The sequence below is a fragment of the Somniosus microcephalus genome, chromosome 5 (genome assembly GCF_052327205.1).
Source record: "Somniosus microcephalus isolate GS21.2 chromosome 5, FLI_Smic_1.0, whole genome shotgun sequence".
In the NCBI taxonomy this organism is placed as follows: domain Eukaryota; kingdom Metazoa; phylum Chordata; class Chondrichthyes; order Squaliformes; family Somniosidae; genus Somniosus; species Somniosus microcephalus.
This window is the reverse complement of record NC_140991.1, coordinates 158,031,706-158,053,716: the sequence shown is the minus strand read 5'-3', so window position 1 is coordinate 158,053,716 and position 22,011 is coordinate 158,031,706.

Below are 22,011 nucleotides of genomic sequence, written 5' to 3'. Positions count from 1 at the left end.
GCAGATCTTGCACCGATTCCCGTCTAGCCTTGTCTGTGGCTCTCTCTCCAGCGCAGATGGTCAGACCCAGGAATTTTACCTCCTGCTGGCCGATCCGTGCCTTCTTTGGGTTTACCTTAAAACCCGTTCTGCCTAACAGCTCCAATAGCTCGGCCAATAGTGGGCCATGCTCCTCCCTGGAATCTGTGAACAGGGGCAGGTCATCCACATACTGCACTAGCTGATTGGGCTGGCTGAACTCCTTTAATCTTCCTGCCATGCACTGATGGAAAATGCTGGGGCTGTTATGGAAACCCTGTGGCAAGCAGTTCCAGGTGTACTGTTGCCCTTTAAAAGTAAAGGCAAACTTGAACTGATCTTCCCTCCTTAAAAGGATGGACCAAAACCCGTTGGAAATATCCAGCACCGTGAACGTGGTCGTGGATGCTGGGATACTCCCTATCAGGTCGGCAACTGCTGCTACCGTCGGCGCGCAGGCTGGGATATTGCTATTGAGGACTCTGTAGTCCACCGTGGCTCTCCAAGAATTGTCCGGCTTCTTCACCGGCCACAAAGGAGAGTTACATGGTTGACTATCAGTCTCAACACGCCCTGCTGCACCAGTGAAGACATTGCTGTCTCCATATCGGGCTCCGCTTCCCTGGGGAAGTTGTACTGTTTTTGGGGTCAGGCCATGGGGTCCCCATCTACTCTGACCTCAAACCCGGTGACCCTCCCGCAATCGTGTTTGTGAGTGGCAAACATAGTCAGGTGGTCTGACACGAATGCCTGCAGATCATGTGGGACACTGGCGGCCATGAGCCCAAGGTCGTAGCCCTCTTTTGGCTTCACGGTGCACAGGGTCCCCTTTTCTCCCTTCCCTGGGATGACTACTACCTCGCCCTTCTTACCCCTACCTGCTCCCCAAAGACAATGATTCCTTAGATACACGAGGATCCCGTGTTCTACCAAGAAATCAAACCCAAGGATCCCCTTTCACCCCCCACCTCCCACTTCATCAGTATGCACTTCCACTTGGTGCAGAGTGGTCCTAAATGAATGGAGAGGGGAATGGAAAATGCGCCAGCCTGTTCTTTGCCTGTGAAGCCCGACAGGGTATAGGGAACCCCGGTGGACAGGGGTGAGGTGGTAGGGTTGTCTGTGTGGATCACGGTGCACGATGCCCCCGTATCCAACAGATATGCTCCCTTCTCCCACTCTACCTCCATCTCCACGAGGGGTCGCCTCCATACATCATATCGCAGTGCGCACAGGTAGACGGGCTGTGCCGGTTCTAGTCATTCGGGTACAGCGGTCGGGGCTGTGGGAATGACAGGACCAGTGGCGAAGGCTATCCTCCCCTGCTCTATCATAAGAGATCGCATTGTCTCTATGATTGACTCTATCGCAGCGGGATGCACAACTGCACCGGTTCCTCTTTCAGGGGCAGGGGCTGCGTTTTGGACCTGGACTCGTGCTGGGGCAGCGGTCCGGGCTTGGGCTTGGGCTGCGGGAGCTTTTCCCTTATTATCCTTCCACGGATTTTTACAGTCCCTGCGCCAATGTCCATCCTTCCCACACCCGTAACAATTGAGCTTGGCTTGGGCAGGGCGATTCCCCTCCTGACGCCACTCCTTCTTGCTTGGGGCTGCGGGCTTTGCCTCATGCACTTTTCCCTTAGAGGGAGGTGCCTCCTGACTTCTACAGTTCTTGTACGCAATGTTAAGCTGTCGGAGCACGGTTTCCTCCGTGATACCGGGACCTTGGGGGTCAAACTAAGATTTGGCTAGGGTCCATATCTGCGGCAAGCTGTTAGCAACCAGGCAACGGAGCCAATGAACCCACTGTTCGGCATTCATTGCGGCCCATTCCAGCATGCCCGGACAACTGTGCCGATACACTGGCCACAGCCTTTCTGCGAAAACCCGCGGGGGTTCTCCAGTTAGCTGCACAGTCCCTTCCACGCGGAGGAACGGATTACCATCGTCCACTCCCAGAACCTCCAAGACCTCGTCCCTGAGTTCCACATACCCTGTCCGTCCCCTCTTACTCCCGTCTGAGAGGCACTGAAGGATTGTGCTATCCAGGGAGAAGAGCAGCATCTTTGCCTGTTCAAGATCATCACAATCATTGATGGCGGCTGTTTCCTCTATCTCCCTGAAATGGACTGAGGGATCTCCCTTCTCGGAGAGTTTTGGGAAGTGGCTTATCATCGCTCTGAGTTGTTGGGCACCGTGGGGCACCACGAGCTGGTTCATGTGGGGTCCGTCTGCGCCATCTGCGGCGGTGGGACCGAACCTCTGGTGCCGAGTAGGACACATTGGTGCCGGCTCCGGCTTTACTCCCAGAGGTTGTTCCTCCTCCTGCTCCAGCTCGGCTACCCTTTCTTTCACCACCTCCCCTTCTGGCCAAGCCTCACTATAGCTCGGTGGCGCTGAGGGCTCAGTGGCTGGTGCCACAACTACTTCACAAGGAATCGGACGTTTGGATTCCTGCAAAAAGTCTATGTGACTTGCTTTTGGGCTTACGAGGCATACCATGCCTTTTGCCTTAACCAAGGCCGTTCTCAGGTCCTCTATGGTCTTTTGGCAGGGGCCATGGTCGGCACTCTCGAACCCGTGCTCAAGGGCCAGCTTGTAAGCTGCCTTAACCTCTACTACTCTCTCCTCCTGCGCTCTTAGCTGTTGTGCGAGGCGGGCGTTTTTCTCCCGTATTCTCGCTTCATGTATCTTTGCCTCAGTAACCTGGCATTCCAGGTACTCTATTCTAGCCTGGTGTTGGCTGGCTACAACTTGGCGTTCCTGATTCAGCGCATGAAGCGCTGTGATGAGTTTTTCCCCACCCATGGCCTTTTCCTCTATTTCTGCTTCCTGGGCAGTGATCTTGGCTGCCTGTGCTGCAACGACTCTGTCCAAAATCTGGACTTGTTTCTTGTAGCACATCAGCCACACTGCCTTTTCCAGTGACTTTTTATGTTCTTTGCTCTCTGTCCACCTGATGGCTGCATCTACCGGATGCCCATCCAGTAAGAGATCAGAAATCCACTGCTAAGTGAGATTTACCTTGCCAAAAACATAATCCGCTATCCTCTCATCCACAACATTTCGACCATTCAAACCTGGGTCTAATACATTGCAATCCTGCTGCCAGTGTCCTGCCGCGGTCGCCGTTTTCTGTAAGGGGTTTTCAGATCGCAGAGGTTTCTCTCTCTAGAAGCCTCTCTCTCTTGCACAGTAAAACCTTGAGTGGTTCGACCCACTCGCCCCTTAGGTTCTAGACACTGGACTTGGATGCAGGAACTACAATGTAGAGAATACTCAATAGGCCAGGTTTAATGGAAACAAAATGAAATTTTATTGCATAGAGTAAAACAAATCAAATGTAAGTCAATAAAAGGGTACATGGGAGGGAAAAACAAATTCATAATACATTACTAACTGAGATAGATACAGGCATATTATACTTTACAACAGTCATCATGAAATGGGGAAACACACGGAACATCGAGGGACAACAATTCATTACCCCTAAAATGCCCACCCCCTAAGCCTAGCTAGATCAGATTGTGAGGGGCCAGAAACATGCTCACCAATCCAGTTGGAAGGAATAGAGTTTTGAAACAGGTCTGCGTTTTGATCCTTTCAGGCGTCCTGTCTCCACGTGGTCAGTGCTGCGGGCTGCGATACTCTCTCTTCTTCCTCGAGGTGAAGGTCACGGACAGGCTGGACACTGGCAGGCCCGGATGTCGGCGGGGATGGCGACCACCTGTTTGACCATGGTTGAAGAGGTCTCTTCGTGGAGTCTAGCTGATTACCATTTTCAGCTAGATTTCTTCTGTAGGACTGCTGTCCTTTGTCTTGTCAATGGCCCGGGGTTTGTCGATGACCTCCCGATGGTTACCCCGGGGCGGGATGCAGACTCGAATCACCTTCTTGGTCTCTGGATCGACGTTCCTCCACGGTTCTCAAAAGGACAAGCTCAAAGTGCGTCTGGCTGCTTTCTTGATGGCTACCCAGGACTCTAGTTACACTTCTCAAAGAAACCTTTATCTCCCGCCAAATCAAGGTTAGTCTTTGTTTAACTTTTGGCTGGCTTGTATCACAACGGGGTAGTCATTATATTTAAACTGCTTTCGGGATGGCCGGTGATGGCCATCTCTGGTCTGGAATGACCTCGTATTGTTTTGAATGTCTTCTTGATGTCTTTAATGGGTCTTTGATGCTCCCCTTATGAATATAAAACTGTTTTCCTTTGTCTGGGTAAACATTTAGATGGCCTTTATTTACAAGCCAATCTGACTGGATCTGCATCCAATCCATATGTATGTGGCTGTGTCTGGTTTCGTTTTCTCCGAAATGGCCTTCCAGAACTTACTGTGGGCTGAATCCACAATGGCTGTCTGGGGACTGCAGGAACCATTTTAAAGTGTCCAGAAAGCTAGTCACGGGGTCTGGCGGCCATTATATGTGTCCCTTTTCTGGGCTTCTTTTAAAACAGTCTTTAAAAGTAAAGGCCTCTTCTGCCACAGGACCCTTATCTGACAATATTAATTTTGCGAATCTTACAGTATTCACATATGTTAGTGAGGGCCTTCCTTGGTCCAGTATACATGAAAATTGGCACTGTTTCTTTTAACACTTGTAGCTGTTCACTCGTCTTGGAGAATGCTGCAAATTTACTTTGGTTTTCTACCAGGTACAGAAGACCTGTGCGTCAGAGTCTCGTGGCACTAAAGCGGTCCAGTATAAGATCAGCTATAGGAGTGCAGCCAACAGCAAGAGAAATATGCATTTGCCATTGGCTGCACTCATATAATGTAAAAATGTAATATTGTCGAATAATTAAGACATTACTCCATTTGGCTATAACTAATGTACACAGTCATCAGTGTTTGTAGCAAAAACAGCAGGTAAAAGGTAAAAGTCAACAAAGACAACTCCTGTCACAGAGAGGAAGTAAGAGAAAAAAAAGCTTTATTTGGTTTTCAAAACAACATTTTTGTACAAGAAATTCACAAGATCACAAGATAGTTAGGGATCAGAAAGGCTATTCATCCATCTTAGATAAACCAGAAAGACACTGCACACCCCCCAAAACAGGATTCACACTATCTGGTAGTCCATTCCATGTATTGATCACTCTTTAGGGCTGATTCCACATTCCTGTGCTTTAAGTAGGGAACAGCACTCATGGGAGTGCATCAGGAGATCTTGTAGGTACATGACCTGCGATTTTCCACCCGTTCAAATCAATGGGTGGAAAATCACAGGCTGTTGCACACTCTGCCAGATTCCATGCTCCCAACAGAAAGCAGCACTAAGTCGTGTGAAATTTTTCCTCACTACAGATCCAGTAAGGTCAGGGGAAGTCAATGCTTCATAGAAATCTTCTCTTCTTCTTAGGCAGTCCCTCGGAACCGAGGATGTCTTTTCATAGAAATAGTGTCACCTGAAGGGCCAACTTTTCTCATTATTACCTTGCTTCAGATTCATTAGCTGGAACCAGTAGTGAATAAATGGGATGAACATGTGCTACTGATTACCTATCGACATTTCACAGTGAATAAATGTTGTAAGTATTTATCACTGCACATGGCTGCAAACACCGTGGGACTAATGAGTCAAAATTTAAAAATCCAATTTTCTCAGCAACTGTTGCTAAGGTATCAATTTATTCATTACATCTATGTTCTTGTGTAAACAGTATACATTTATAAGCATGATAATACTGACACAACTGCTTGTTCTGTGCAAATGTTAGGATAATTCTAGGATTTACCAATCGTTTCCTCCTATACACTGGTCAAGTTAACCCTGTACCACTGCCTTCAAGGTTAAATAGCGACACAATTTTCTGCTGTTTTGGAGTCCAAGTTTGGAGGCTGGGAGTACAATCTAGAGTATTTTTTGTGCCAGTATCAAATTACATCAAAACTATAATCTTCTATAGCTGTAGTTGAGTAATTTTACTGAATTTCACTCAGATTTATTCATATTTCAGGTGCAACTCTTTATCAAAACTGGGAAAAAACAAAAGTAGAATCACAATTTAAAAAGGAATGGAACAAAAGGAAAGGGAGAGGAGAATAAAAAATATATACACACGTGTGAAAGGCATAGTATACACGGAATGACCTGTAAGGTGCTGAAAAGGGAAATGAGAGATGGTTAAATGGGGGCGATTTTCTGACGTCCAAGGAGGCGGGAAAGGCGGGAAAATCGAAAACAATGAATGCAGGTTCGGAACACGCCTCCAATCCGCCTCCAACCCGCCTCCAACCCGCCTCTGCGGGATTTTGCCGGTGCCGGTTTTGCAGGGCGGGAAACGCTTGTGAAGAGGCTTAAATGCTTGTTAAGGGCCTCTCTAAGCCTATTTTGAGAGGCCCTCGTGATTTTTTGACCATTTCGACATGCTCCACGACCCTCCTAAACCAAGCCAGCTAAAGCTGGCGAGTTGACAAGTGGGTGGTCTCCTCACAGCTGCAGGTCCAACATTAAATCGTTTATTTCATCAGGGATTAGTTGCAGGTGGCAGAACTTTGTTTTAAAAGGTTTTGAGCACTTTTAGAAGGCCTTCCAAAGTCGGAGGTGCTGCAGCTTGAATCTATCAACTGTGGGACCTCCTTGGAAGACCTCCCCGCTTGCAATGAGCGTTTCCCCAACAGAGGCATCTGCAAGCAACATGGGAACCATTCGTTTTCTTTCACCATGGACCTCAGACTCGGATGAGGAGTATCCACGGCAGCAGCAGAACCAGGCAGCTCAGCAGCAACAGCAGCTGGAGCCCCAACCTCCTCCTCAGCCACCTGATGCCGCAAAGGGCAGAAGGCGCCAACGCATCGAGGCACCTCGCCGTAGGAGATACCCCCAACAGAGGGTTTACAGATAAAGGATGAGCTATCTCAACACGAGTGAGCAGCAGTGCTAAAGGAGGCTGAGACTTTCGCGAGAGGTTGTCTGAGAGATCTGCGGACGGCTGCAGCAAGACCTGGTGCCCAGAGGAACGGGTGGACACCCCCTACCAGTTTGTCAAAGTCACCACTACACTCAACTTTTTTGCCTTATGCTCCTTCCAGGGATCATCAGCAGACATCAGCGGCATCTCCCAGTCGGCCGCCCACAGTTACATCACGCAGGTTATGATGCCCTTTTTGCTAAGGCCCACAATTACATCCAGTTCTCAAGGGATCAAGCAAGTATAACCGCCTGTTTGGTTGGCTTTGCAAATATGGCAGGCATGCCAATGGTGCAGGGCCTCATAGACTGCACACATGTGGCCCTTAGGGCACACCATCACAACCCAGCTATCTTTGTCAACCCAAAGGGCTTCCACTCCCTCAACGTACAGCTGGTGTGTAACCACAAGAAGGAGTTTTTGCATGTTTGCGCCAAGTTCTGTGGTAGTTGCCATGACTCTTTCATCCTGCAGCACTCTAGTGTTCCTCCGCTTTTCATCCACCAAACCAACTTAATGGATGGCTCCTTGGTAACAAAGGCTACCCCATGAAGAAGTGGCTAATGACGCCGATCAGGAGGCCAGCTAACTAGGCTGAAGAGCGCTACAACGCCATCCACACTTCGACCAGGTCCATCATCGAGCAAACCATTGGGTTGTTGAAGATGCACTTCCGTTGCCTTGACTGATCAGGTGGAGCCCTGCAGTATACACCATACAGGGTCTCCAGAATGGTCGTGGTCTGCTGTGCACTGCACAACATCGCACAGCGTTGTGGCTTGCAGCTTCCCGATGAGCAAGTGGCTCAGTTCCAGCCCTCCTCAGATGAAGATGAGGAGGAGGAGGCTGAGGAGGAGGAAGAGCTGGAGCAGGAGGAGGAGAAGGAGCAGGAGGAGGTCAGAGTGCCGGTGTGTCAACCAGCAGCAGTGGCAGCACGCAAGCACAAGGCTGTGCAGTATGTAAGGGATGAACTTATCATGGCCAGATTTGCATAGGTTCCCCATGTTGGCACATGTCCTTGGCTCCATCCTAAGACATCATTGACAATGGACATGACTCTCTGGCCTCCTTTCACTCAGGCCACCAACCTGAGAACGCAAGTGTGGCGGAGCCCGCAATGTGGAGCTGACTAAGGTGAAAGAACAGATGCCATAACGCCAACATTTTGGCATCAAATCATTTTAATGCTTTCCAACAGGGATGGCATTTCATCAGTACACAGAAACATTCACCCAATCTGCACATAGATCTGAAGTTTATGGCCTAGAAATTCAGTATAGCCACTTTTGGGGCGGTAAAGTCGGGCGGCCGCTGAAGTTTGCGCCCGGCGCAAAGTCGAGGCCACTTCGCCGATATTCAGTAGCATCGCCCTAAGAGGTTGCTGCAGCGCTAAAACTGGCGATGCACGACTATCTTTAGGCGCTAACCCGGCGGTGCTGAGCTATACCGCCGAGGCTGGGCGCAGCGCAGGTGCGGTGATTTCTTCATTGACGGCAGACACGCTGGCGCCGGCCATCTCTTAAAGGGGGAAGGGTCGATTTGTTTGGCTGCCACGCCCTGGACACTGCAGCCCTCCACCTAGGCCTGAGCACTGCTGCTGCAACTGTTTACCGCCCAGGATGATGCAGAAGGCCCGGGAGAGAGCGCTGCACTTTAGCGAAGGTGACCTGAGGCTGCTGGTTAGCGCAGTGGAGCGAAGACGCCATGTTTTGTTCCCTGACAGTGGCAAGAAGCCGGTGCCCAGCGTCTACCGCAAAGCCTGGAGGGCGGTCTCCAACAGGGTGACATCCAACAGTGTGGTTGCCAGGAATCCTGTACAATGCAGGAAAAAGTTCAACGACCTCACTCGGATTGTCAGGGTGAGTACCCTTTCCAGTGTCCTCCTCATCCTTGCATGTGCACCTCACATTATGGACAAAGGGACCTGAAAGCCCTAATGGCCAGCCCTCATCCAGCAGCTATGGGACCGGCATGAACATCAATTGCACATTCTGCACTTTACACACTGTCCAAGCTATTCGACCATGGGAGGCAGTGCAGACAAGATCAGGGCTACACAATGGCCAAGCTCTTTGACCATGGGAGGCAGTGCAGACAAGATCAGGGCTACACAATGGCCAAGCTATTCGACCATGGGAGGCAGTGCAGACAAGATCAGGGCTACACAATGGCCAAGCTATTCGACCATGGGAGGCAGTGCAGACAAGATCAGGGCTACACATTGGCCAAGCTATTCGACCATGGGAGGCAGTGCAGACAAGATCAGGGCTACACACCGTACTTAGAGGCCGTCCTTTCTCTTGCAGGCCAAGCTGGCTAACAACAGGCGTAGCCAGATTGGGACCGGTGGAGGCCGACCTCAGCACCAGGAGCTCACCGACCTAGACCAGCGCGTGGAGCGCATTATGGGAGTCCGTGTGATTGGCCCCGTTGCCACTGGAGATGCCGACCCTGTCCTGGGCACCAATGGTAAGGACATCACCTTTTGGACCTCTCTCGTTCCACTTGCGCATCAGATCCACATCCTTTGCCACTGTTCGACCAATGCGGTGAATGGCACCACTCATGCCTCCCTCGCTGACGCCCTGTCCTCACTCTAAAGCTACTCTTGTGCCTTCCTGCTTTCAGATGGTGAATCGCCAGGTGAGGAGGCGGGCCCTGAAGCTGCCAGTGACAGCCCCTCGGAAGAGGAGGAGGAGGAAGAGGTAGCCAGCCCATCAGTGGCACCCTCAGCCGCGGCAGCCCATGGCGATGTAGGGGACACGTCTTCCCTGGAGGGGAGCCTGGGGGAAGGGTCGCAGGAGAGTGAAGTTCCTGGGCCCAGTGGCCTGCAGCAACGCGGGAGGGGTGGGGAAGCTCGGCGGCCTTCTCCCCAGAGGGTGAGTGCGGCCTCCAGTCCTGCGATGGTCAGCACAGAGGAGGTGCGCCTCCTAGAGGAAATGGCCGTCGACTCGGAGCGCAGGCACACGGAGCTCATGGGGGTAGTGGCACGGATGCCTGACTCCATACAGTCACTGGCTCGGAGTGTGGAGGAATTCGGGGCAGCACAGGCCGGGAGTCTGCAGGAATTCGGGGCAGCACAGTCGGCGAGTACCCAAGTGCTCACTCGTGCCGTCCAGTCACTGGCTGGGAGTGTGGAGGAATTCGGGGCAGCACAGTCGGCGAGTACCCAAGTGCTCAGTCGTGCCGTCCAGTCACTGGCTGGTCTTATGTGGTCACAGACCAGGGCAACACGGGCCCTAACTGGTGCCACACTGGCTGCATCAGCCAGGCATCGCCAGGGCACCCGCCGCCCTGCAGCAGCCCAGCGGGCTGTCCTTCAGCAGTTTGCTGCGCATGCTGCAGTGCTGGCCCGGGCGACTGCCACTGTCTCAGGCGACCAGCGAGCGCCTGCCATCAGCCAGCTTGCCCCCATTCCTGCAGCCAACACTGCCACTCCACCAGTGCAGCTGCCACCAGCTGCTGGACACACTGATGCCGCCCAGCCACAGCTGCAGCAGTCACCAGCTGGCCCCTCGAGGGCCAGAGCTCGTGCAGGCCGACCCCCAAGGGCATCTGCCGTCTCGCCATGTGCCCCTCAGGAGCCTTCCCCCAGCCTTGCTGCAGCCACTGGGCTCCAATTGAGGAGGAGCAGCAGGGCGGGCAGGGGCCGCACAAGTATGCACAAGGCATCGCCCTCGCGGGACAAAAAGTAGAAGGTGTGGGCAAATGTGTTGTTTTTATGAAGGCCGAGGATGTTGTGTTTGTTTTTATGAAGGCCGAGGATGTTGTGTTTGTTTTTATGAAGGCCGAGGATGACGGTCATTTTTGTTTCACTGTTTTGTTAATCCTCTCCAGGTTGTGGGAGCGAGTTATGTGCCTGACTGTTTTTGGGGGTTTTTTCTGTTTTTGTTTGTCATGTGAGAAGGGCACAGAGTTTGTGGAATAAACAATTTTCTTTAATCAGATTGTCCATGTTTGAACTTTGAAGTTTTTGTTGCCTTGACCGGCTGAGGGCTTGCGGAGCAGCTGCATTCATGTTCTTTCATTGGCATAAGCCATTCCCTGAGAGGGGGCCTAGAACCTACGTTCAATAAGCCGCCGACGGGCGGCCCTTGGACCTTGTGCCTCCCTCCTGTGCTGGTCCTCCTCCTCCTGCTCCTCCTGCTCCTCCTCCTGAGGTGGTGCTCCAATCTGTGGTGGCAATGCCTGTGTCCTGCGGATAGCCAGGTTGTGCAGCATGCAGCAAACGACCACGAAATGGGAGACTCGCTCCGGAGCATACTGCAGGGCTCCGCCGGAACGATCCAGGCAGCGGAACCGTTGTTTCAGGACGCCGATTGTTTGTTCAATGATGTTCCTGGTCGCTTGATGGCTCTCGTTGTATGCCTCTTCAGCAGGGGTCCTGGGCGCGCGGAGCGGGGTCATGAGCCAGGTACACAAAGGACAGCCTTTGTCCCCGATAAGCCACCCTCGTGGGTGAGGCTGTGCCTGGAACATGTCAGCCACAGTAGTCTGTCGCAGGATGAAGGCATCGTGGCTGCTGCCTGGAAAGTGGGCATTGACAGCTAGGATGAGCTGCCTGTGGTCACACGCCAGCTGCACGTTCAGCGAATGGTAGCCCTTCCGGTTGCGGTATTCCTCGGCATTCTCCAGAGGTGCCCGCAAAGCCACATGCGTGCAGTCAATGGCGCCCTGCACCATGGGGAAGCCCGCTATTCTTCCAAATCCCATTGCACGCTGTTGCTGCTTGTCCAGGGTCATGGGGAAGGAGATGAACTGACGTCTCCTTCTGAAAAGGGCATTGGTCACCTGGCGGATGCAGCAATGCACGGCGAACCGGGAGATGTTAGCAATGTCCCCAGCAGCGGATTGGAAGGAGCCGGTGGCATAGAAGTTGAGAGCCACCGTCACCTTCACTGCCACCGACAGAGACGTCCTGCACCTCAGCTGTGGCTGCAGATCTCTCCGAAGCAGCTGGCAGATCTCTGTGACCACCTCCCTTCGGAATCGCAGCCTCCTAACACACTGGTCGTCAAAACATGTTGAGATAGGAGAACTGCTGGCGGTAGACCCTGGGTGGGTAAGGCCTCCCTTGGCAACGCCTGTTGCCCCCTCTCCGTCTAGCCAGGGCTCGCACTCTCTCACGGCGTCTGTGAGCCCTTTGGATGTAATTGTGAAAGCCAGTGTTGACACCCATTGCAGCCCCCATAATATGCTGGCAAACAATGAGATATGAATGAAGGCAAAGACAATTGCAAAGCTGTGGCCTGAAGCCAGAAGTACCTGTCCTAGTGTTGGGCCAAAGCAGTAAGCTCTCTACCTTGGTCTCTCTCCAAAGATCCGTTTCGCAAGAATGAGTGCTGCAAAATGGCAGCCTTTTATAGTGCAGGTGAAGTGCCCTTTAATTTGCGCTCCCCGCGGCCCGCATCGGCTGAGCACCGTTCCACTCAACAGTCGCTAGGGACGCCAGGTGCACAATGGGCCGGCGCGACTGAAGTTCCGGTTGAGGGCGCACAAAGGGCGTTGCACGAGGAAATGACGTCATGATCTGCGCGCGCAGCTGAGCGCGCGCAAAGACTTTGCGCTGGCGCTAAATGTCTACTGAAGTTGGGGCGAGGCGCAGATCGCGCTGCGCCTGGGCGCTAAGCGCCTAGCGCTCGACATCTACTCCTCCTAAGGCGCTAACTGCTGGCGCAACCAACTGAATTTCTAGCCCTATATCCCTTACCAGCTGGACCCATACAGCCTTGGTTTCTTTGGGAGGCCTCTTCCTCCCAGATGAGTGGAAGAGCACCTCCCTGCTAGCTGTCACCCCCTTAAACAAATAAATAAGATCTGACCACGGGGGTAGAGGATTGCCAGAAGTCAGCCCCAAATTCCAAGCCTTCGGACTCGGACATTATGGGCTCTGCTCCAAAAAAGGATGCTTGATGAGGATCACACTCAAATGGAGGCACTGAGGACCTGAGACAAATTGCAAGGCTCATGGTGGAGTCCAATGCCCTCCTCAGTGCCAATAACAGAGAAGGATTTAACACAATGCAGTTCTACCTGGAGCAGGTGGCAGCACCAGGAACACTTGCAGCTACCTCACCTGACTGGTCTCTATCAGTGTGTCCAACGTGGATGCTTTGACCACAGGGATTTTGGTCGTGAGGGTACCATTTGTAGAGAACAAAGGCCAAAAGCGTCCAAAAGATTTGGGGTGCCATATCTCGGGGTCTGAAGGAACTAAATGCCACCAAAAGTCAGTCTTCCCGCTGATCAGTGAGCAATCAGACCCAGGACCCAGCACAAGTGGCATGGCTAAAGTCTGCCTTTATGATGCCATCCTCTCTCCTAAGTCCTGCTCACATGGCTTTTCCAGCCAATCCTCTTAGCAAGCTGCAGTGGCAACGCACTCTGCTAGAAATACCTCCCAGGAGTCAGAAGCCCCGAGACAAGAGTAATCTTGATCCCAAGTGGCTTATGCTACCACAGAGAAGCCAAGTATTACTAGTATCCCTGACCCTTTAGGTATCACCTCAGCACAGAATTGTGATAGGTTTAAGAACAGCACAGAAAGGCACCAGGATAGGCATGGTATTAAAAAGAAGCATTTGTTGTAAATATATATTTGCACAGTAAAAACATTTGTGATATAAAATCTAGTGTTCTGAAGTAGGTCTGTTCTTTGGTTTTCATGTTTGAAAGAATGTTTGAACGTCAGTGTGCAATAGAACATACAGTTCCTTCCATGCTTAATAAACCAATGCCTCCTTAAACATAGATTCTTGACAGAACGGCATGGTCTGTAGACTCTGGTAGAAGGATGCCTTCAGGGGCCAGTCTTGTCTCAGTGGTAGCACGCTTGTCTGCGTCAGAAGATCAGGGCCTTGAAAAACCATTAGGGGAGAAAGAAGCAACTTCCAAAGCTTTGGGGAGAATCTCTCAGGGTCTACAGAATCTAACTGATACCATCAAGTCTGTCCTCCTGCTGATCAAACACCAGCACCAAACCTCTGATCAATGGAAACTCAGATCTCGGACTCAGCACAAGTGATAGGCCTAGACCCATCTTCATAATGCTTTCCCCATCACTGGTGACAGCTCATGTGCCCTTTCTAGCCAGTCCTCTCAGATGTCTGCTCATGTAGGTGGCAGGATACAGGACCAGGCTTCTCACAAACCTGCAGTGGAGTCCTCCTAGGATTTAGAAGCATTGAGATGAGGGCCATCTATGTACCAAGAGACTCGTGATACTACAGTGCCACCAAGTATCACTGGCCCTCAGGTGTCACTTCAGTTCAGCACCAGGATAGGGTTAAGGACATCACAGAGAACCACTAGGGATGGGAATGATGGCAAAACGCACCTGTTGTAAATATATATATGCATATACATGTGAGGTGAGGTCCAGTGTTCTGAGGTATGCTTGTTCTTTGGTTTTTGTGTTTTTGAGAGGAGGTTTGGAGGTCAGTTTGTAATGGGACACATTGGGGGCGATTTTCTCACTGGAGGCGAGATGGAGGCAGGTTTCAGTTTGGGTGGGTTTGAAACCTGCCTCCACTGATAGTTTTTAAAAATTTTCAATTTTCCCATGATTGGCCACTTGATTTCAGAGGCGGGGGATGCCCTTGGTCAATTAGTGTTTTGGGACTGAAACTCACCTCTGCTGCCACCACTTTTCCAGTCTGATTTTATGGCTCCTTGCTGCCTTGAGCTCATTCCACAGCATTTCTGCCTATGCTGCACCACCTGCAACATATTCTGAGAAACCACTATGTCCGATTCCAAGAAAAGGGCCTCCCCGGCTCTCGGATGAGACGCTGCAAATGTTGTTTGAGGGGGTGACAGCTAGCATGGAGGTGCTCTTCCACTCATCTGGGAGTAAGGGGCCTGCCAAAGAAACCAAGGCTGTGTGGGTCCAGCTGGCAAGGGATATAACCTCCAGATCTGTGTGCAGATTGGGTGAATGTTTCTGTGTATTGATGAAATGCTATCCCTGTTGGAAAGCATTAAAATTATTTGAAGCCAAAATGTTGGCATTATGCCATCTGTTCTTTCGCCTTAGGCAGCTCCACATTGTGGGCAACACCACACTTGCGCTGTCAGGCTGGTGGCCTGAGTGAAAGGAGGCCAGAGAGTCATGTCCATTGTCAATGATGTCCTAGGATGGAGCCAAGGGCATGTGCCAACTTGGGCAACCTATGCAAATCTTGCCATGATAAGTTCATCCCTTGCATCCTGGGCAGTCATGTGCTCACGTGCTGCCGCTGCCGCTGGTCGATACACCAGCGCTCTGACCTCCTCCTGCTCCTCATCCTCCTCCTGCTCCTCCTCCTCCTCCTATTCCGCCTCCTCCTCCTCAGCCTCCTCCGCCTCCTCAGCCTCCTCATCCTCTTCCTCATCTGAGGAAGGCTGGAACTGAGCCACTTGCTCATCAGGAAGCTGCAAGCCATGACATTGTGCAGTGTACAGCAGACCACACCATTCTGGAGACCCTATATGGTGTATATTGCAAGGCTCCACCTGATCGGTCAAGGCAACGGAAGCGCTTCTTCAACAACTCTATGATGGAACTGGTCAAAGTGTGGCTGGCATTGTAGCGCTCTTCAGCCTCGTTAGCTGGCCTCCTGATCGGCGTCATTAGCCACTTCTTCAGGGGGTAGCCTTTGTCACCAAGGAGCCATCTGTTAAGTTGGTTTGGTGGATTGAAAAGCGGAGGAACACTAGAGTGCCGCAGGATGAAAGAGTCATGGCAACTACCACAGAACTTGGCGCAAACATGCAAAAACTCCTTCTTGTGGTTACACAGCAGCTGTACGTTGAGGGTGTGGAAGCCCTTTGGGTTGACACAGATAGCTGGGTTGTGATGAGGTGCCCTAAGGGCCACATCTGTGCAATCTATGACGCCCTGCACCATTGGCATGCCTGCCATATTTGCAAAGCCAACCGAACAGGCGGTTATACTTGCTTGATCCCTTGTGAACTGGATGTAATTGTGGGCCTTAGCAAAAAGGGCATCGGTAACCTGCATGATGCAACTGTGGGCGTCCGACTGGGAGATGCCGCTGATGTCTGCTGATGATCCCTGGAAGGAGCCTGAGGCAAAGAAGTTGAGCGCAGTGGTGACTTTGACAGACTTTGGTAAGGGGTGTCCACCCGTTCCTCTGGGCACCAGGTCTTGCTGCAGCAGGCCGTTGATCTCTCGGACAAACTCTCGCAAAAGTCTCAGCCTCCTTTGGCACTGCTGCTCACTCATGTTGAGGTAGCTCATCCTCTGTCTGTAAGCCCTCTGTCGGGGGTATCTCCTACGGCGAGGTGCCTTCTGCCCTGTGCAGCATCAGGTGGCTGAGCAGGAGATTGGGGCTCCTGCTGCAGTTGCTCCTGAGCTGCCTGAGCAGGAGATTGGGGCTCCTGCTGCTGTTGCTCCTGAGCTGCCTGAGCAGGAGGTTGGGGCTCCTGCTGCTGTTGCTCCTGAGCTGCCTGTGCAGGAGGTTGGGGCTCCTCCTGCTGTTGTTCCTGAGCTGCCTAGTTCTGCCGCTGCCGTGGATGCTCCTCATTCTCATCTGAGGTCCATGCAGAAAGAAAATGGATGGTTCCCATGCTGCTTGCAGATGCCTCCTTTGGGGAAACGCTCATTGCAAGCGGGGAGAGGGTCTTCCAAGGAGGTCCCACAGTTGATAGATTCAAGCTGCAGCACCTCCGACTTCGGAAGGTCTTCTAAAAGTGCTCAAAGACCTTTTAAAGAAAAGGTCTGGCACCTGCTAGTAATCCTTGCTGCAATAAACAATGTCTTGTTGGACCTGCAGCTGTGAGGAGACCACCCACGAGTCAACCCGCCAGGTTTACCGGGCGTGGTTTAGGAGGATCGTGGAACATGCCAAAATGCTCAAAAAATCACGAGGGCCTCTCAAAATAGGCTTAGAGAGGCCCTTAACAAGCATTGAATGATCTTAAGTAGCACTATGGCCAGCTGGAGGCTGGATCGTTTCCCAACCTCCAAAACCGGCACCGGCAATATCCCGCAAAGGCGGGTTGGAGGCGGGTTATGAACCCGCACTCATTGATTCTGATTTTCCCGCCATTCCCGCCTCCTCCGACGTCAGAAAATTGCCCCCTTCGTTCCTTCTGTGCCACCTTAATAAATCACTGCCTCCTTAAACAGACATTTACTGATACATTTTCAAGGGAGTAGCATAGTCCATCGGCTCTGGTGGAATGGAACCTCCTAATTGCGTTTCTTCTCCTTTTGTATAGCCTTAACCTGTAATTTTCTCTTCCTCCTACTCCAGTTCTCTGGAGATAGAGAACTGGTTGGCAGACAGGAAGCAAAGAGTTGGAATAAACGGGTCTTTTTCCAAGTGGCAGGCAGTGACTAGTGGGGTACCGCAGGGATCGGTGCTAGGACCCCAGCTATTCACAATATATATTAATGATTTAGACGAGAGAACTAGATGTAACATCTTGAAGTTTGCAGATGACACAAAGCTGGGTGGGCGAGTGTGCTGTGAGGAGAATGCAGGGAAACTCCAGTATGATTTGGACAGGTTGGGTGAGTGGGCAAATACATGGCAGATGCAGTATAATGTGGATAAATGTGAGGTTATCCACTTTGGTGTCAAAAACAGGAAATCAGGTTATTATCTGAACGGCTATAGTTTGGGAAAGGGGGAGGTGCAACGAGACCTGGGTGTCCTTGTGCACCAGTCGCTGAAGGTAAGCATGCAGGTGCAGCAGGCGGTTAAGAAGGCAAATGGTATGTTGGCCTTCGTAGCGAGAGGGTTTGAGTACAGGAACAAGGATGTCTTGCTGCAGTTGTACAGGGCCTTGGTGAGACCACATCTTGAGTATTGTGTGCAGTTTTGGTCACCTTATCTGAGGAAGGATGTTCTTGCCATGGAGGGAGTGCAGCGAAGATTCACCAGACTGATATCTGGGATGGCAGGAATGATGTATGAGGAGAGATTGGGTCGATTGGGCTTATAATCGCTGGAGTTTAGAAGAATGAGAGGGGATCTCATTGAAACTTATAACATTCTAACAGGACTCAACAGGCTAGATGCAGGAAGGATGTTCCCGATGGCGGGTAGGTCCAGAACCAGGGGTCACCATCTAAGGATAAGGGGTAAGCCATTTAGGACTGAGATGAGGAGGAATTTCTTCACCCAGAGAGTAGTGAACCTGTGGAATTCTCTACCACAGAAGGCAGTTGAGGCCAAATCATTAAATATATTCAAGAAGGAGTTAGATATAGTTCTTAAGGCTAAAGGGATCAAGGAATATGTGGAGAAAGAAGGGACAAGGTACTGAATTTGGATGATCAGCCATGATCTCATTGAATGGTGGAGCAGGCTTGAAGGGCTGAATGGCCTACTCCTGCTCCTATCTTCTATGTTTCTATGTTTCTGTCTCTACTAACAGAACATATATGAGAATGCCCATAATGACTCCCGTGGTAAATGCTGCATGATAGAAGAACGGAAAGAAAAAGATTTCCCTGCGTGAAATTGCTGAAAAGCAGTTTGTTCAATCATTTCTTAGCAGCTCAGCTGAGAAAAGATTGTTCCAATTGCTTCATTGAATCTGCAGTACAGAAAAAGACCATTCGGCACAACCAAATTTCTGTGTTTACACTCCACACGAGCCTCCTCCCACTCTAATTACCTCTTCCCACCCTGCCCCCAATACCCCTCTATTCTCTTCTCTTTCATCTATGCACTTAAATCCATCTCCTCTCTAGTTAGAAAACTATTCCAGTAACTCCCCTCCCAGTATCTTTTTTGCCCTGGGCAGACAGCTTGCTGAAAGGGGCAGTTACAAATTGCTTGAGGGTTTGGAGGCTGGCCAGCTTGACCGGCACTATGGTCTTTAATTTTTCTACAACAAACAGGGCATGCATGAGCACTGCAATCGGGCTGCAAAATGCAGTCCAAGGCAGAACTGAGCACGAACAGATACCATGCACATGCTGGACATGGCCACCACTCAAAGCTGACATTTCGGACAGAATTTGTAGATATTCAAAGTCTGTGAACGCAACCACTTCCTGGTTTGATCAGTCGTGCGGGAAACTTGGCCATCTTTTCGACAGGCTTAACTTAAGCCAGAATTGCTCGACTGCTTTTGCCTTCATTATATCCTGTCAGTTGTATACATGCACCACTTTGTGGGTGGGAACATTTTCTGCCAGTATTTAGTCCGTATTTTATAAGAAGTGCAACTTAAACCGTAAATTCCAGACCCCTATGCCAGAACTACACCACTTAACTCCCAGCCCTCAAAACTGCAGGATTTTGAGGCCCATATTATGTAATTTTGATTACATAGTTCAACGTTCTATTGGCTTTGTTGATTGCTGCTCTGCAGTGATTGGACAGGTTGAGCATTCGTGCTACTATCCTCGATTTCCTTCAACTTTATCCTTAAATATTTCAAAACCATTCATACAGAACTTATTCCATTATTTTTTTCTTAATCCTACGTGAAGTACTTTAGCCTCGTTCCTCATAAATTGAATCTGCTAATTTATCTATTTTATCTAAACTTTGCAGTTCACAGGCAGTTAACTATGTTGTATCTGAATTACAGTACTGCATCTGTTGTGGTTGCAAATAGGCCAATGTCCACAATAACAGGAATATTATCTTGGGTAAAATCTGGCTGACGAATTGCAATTGCTAGAACATAACTGGATTCAGAGCAGGTAATAAACATGATTCATTGTGAGCAAATATACAAAATGTTTATAAGCATCTATCTGGGTAATAAATGATGCATTGGCTGGAATTTTCACATTGCAGAGTGTGTGGGTTTGGAAGCGGGTCGGCAGTTAAAAGCATTGAAATTGGCAGCGCGTCGGGAACCCGCCGTCATCCTGCCGACTTCTGCATTTAGCTGAGGCGCGTTTCAAAGTGCGCCACGAACCCGCTCAAGAGAGGAGGGCAACCTTACTGAGGTAGTTAACTGCTCGTTGAGACCCTTAAGAGCCTTTTTAATGTGAGGTATCAACTTCAACTGCTTGCGCACAAGATTCATAGACTTCGGGAAGCTCGCCTGTGAAGGCAAGGCGGGGACTGAGTAGCCATTGTGCTAATTCATTAAGTGACAGCTGGAAAAAGCAAATAAATACACAGACCTTACACCTGCTTCCATGCCTAAGGGAAAGGCTCTTGTTGACACCATTTTGTGCAGAGAATTTGCTTTCAGGAGTTTACAGGTAATTTCTGCAACCTCAGAAGCCACTCTCACCACATTGCAAGTCACTCTAATTACATTGGAGGATTGTACCTCTGATCTCCACTTTACCTAGCATCTACGAGATCAGCATGGGTGCCGCTTATGCTGTCTCACTGTAGGGGGTGGCGTGTGGTGCGTGCGCCCAGTCAGTTGTGCCCCTAGCTGCCTGTGAGCGGTTCAAATCGCTCCCACACCCCTGGGTTCTAGACACCGGACTTAGGTACAGGCAGCGGTACAGAAAATCGAGTAGACAAGTGGTTTGGTGTAAGAAAACCAAGATTTTATTAAAAACAGAAATAAAACACAGTCTTATGAGCAATTACTGATAAACAATTACAGGCATAAACAAATAACTATATACTTATACAGGGAATGGGGAACACATGGCACATCGAGGGAAAAACAACTACATTACCAATCCCCTTATCCTTATCCCACCCCCTATACCTAACTAGATTAAGCTATGAGGGGCCAAGAATTCATGCTCACCAATCCAAAGCTTGTTGCTTTAACAGTTGCAAGTTTTGAGGTTTGGTCTCCTGTCTTTTGGGGTACCCGTCGCCACGTGGTCTCAGGGCGCAGTGCTGGAGCTGTTGCTGTAACACACCTTTCCTCTCCTCGGCTACCGTTGTCGTCTCGTCGCGATGGGTTCTCTTCTTCTTCTCCCTCGGGCGGTCGTCGGCGGTGACATTGCGTTTGTGGGACGGTTGGCAGTCTTCACTGCTTAGATTTTTCTACCCATTCTTGGAACACCGGTATATTCGTTGCGGCGTGGACACCTGCATTTAACGCCAGCTCCTTCGCAGTGTTCAATAGCCAACTTATTCTCACTGTCCATACATATATTTTCTTCCCCAAGCGCCAGCTTATAACTAGGCACTCGGTCTTTATCAATGCGTCTTTTGCTGCCCTTCTCTGCTCTTGTCGGGTCTTTACCTTTTTCTTCGTCTTGCCTTGTCTCGCCTCATTTCGTCTGCCCCTTTTCGTGGCCCATGTGTCCTGTATGACTTTGGACTCGGGTCTCGTTCCCCTCTCCATGATTGGTATGGATGTCCTTGGTTGCACCCAATACGGGGAGCGAGAAGAGAACCCGCCACAAGGCTAGGGCATGAGTACGAGAGGCAGCAGCCCAAGACCAGACAAGAGGTCAGAGTCAAGAGAGGGCGATTGCTACTGATGGGCCTACAGCTATACTCCTTCCGATGGCCCTTATCTGCGCCCCAAATCAGGTCAGTCCATTGTTTAACTTTTGGCGGGCTGTTTTAAATGATTATACCAATCTAAACTAACAGGCTTTAGATGGTCGTTTATCGTACCTGATGGCCCGATGTCCGAGTTGTATTGTCATTAATGCATTTTAATCGGCCTGTGCAGCCTTGGTGGCTTCCTTAAGCTGTTTCTGATTATTTATGCGGACAAACTAATGGCCTTATGCTTAGGCCTAACTGGGTTCGATCTGGTCCAATCTGACGCAATGCATATTCAGTGTTTGCCTAGCTGTCTGGCTTTTCAAACACAAAGTCCTTTTCACAGAAATGCACTTTAAGTTTCGATTCCCCAAAGCTGCCTGTTCTGTGCTGCAGAGTCCAAGCTGTTAAAATCTTACAGGCTTTTGGTCACGAGGTGCGGACGCCATCTTTTTGGTACCCTTTTTAAATTGTCCATGCAGGGTCCCTTTTATTAATAACCTTGGGGGAATGTGGGAATTTTGCAAAACTTACACTCCGCCCTGTGATACTAAAACTTGCTTGAAGTATCATCCTTACAAGGTGAGCAAAATTTCTGACCCTCCACAGTCAACCTTCCCTTGCAATTACCTATCTAATATACCCACGACACATGCACTTCCCATTCCACGAAAATGTAGTGTATATA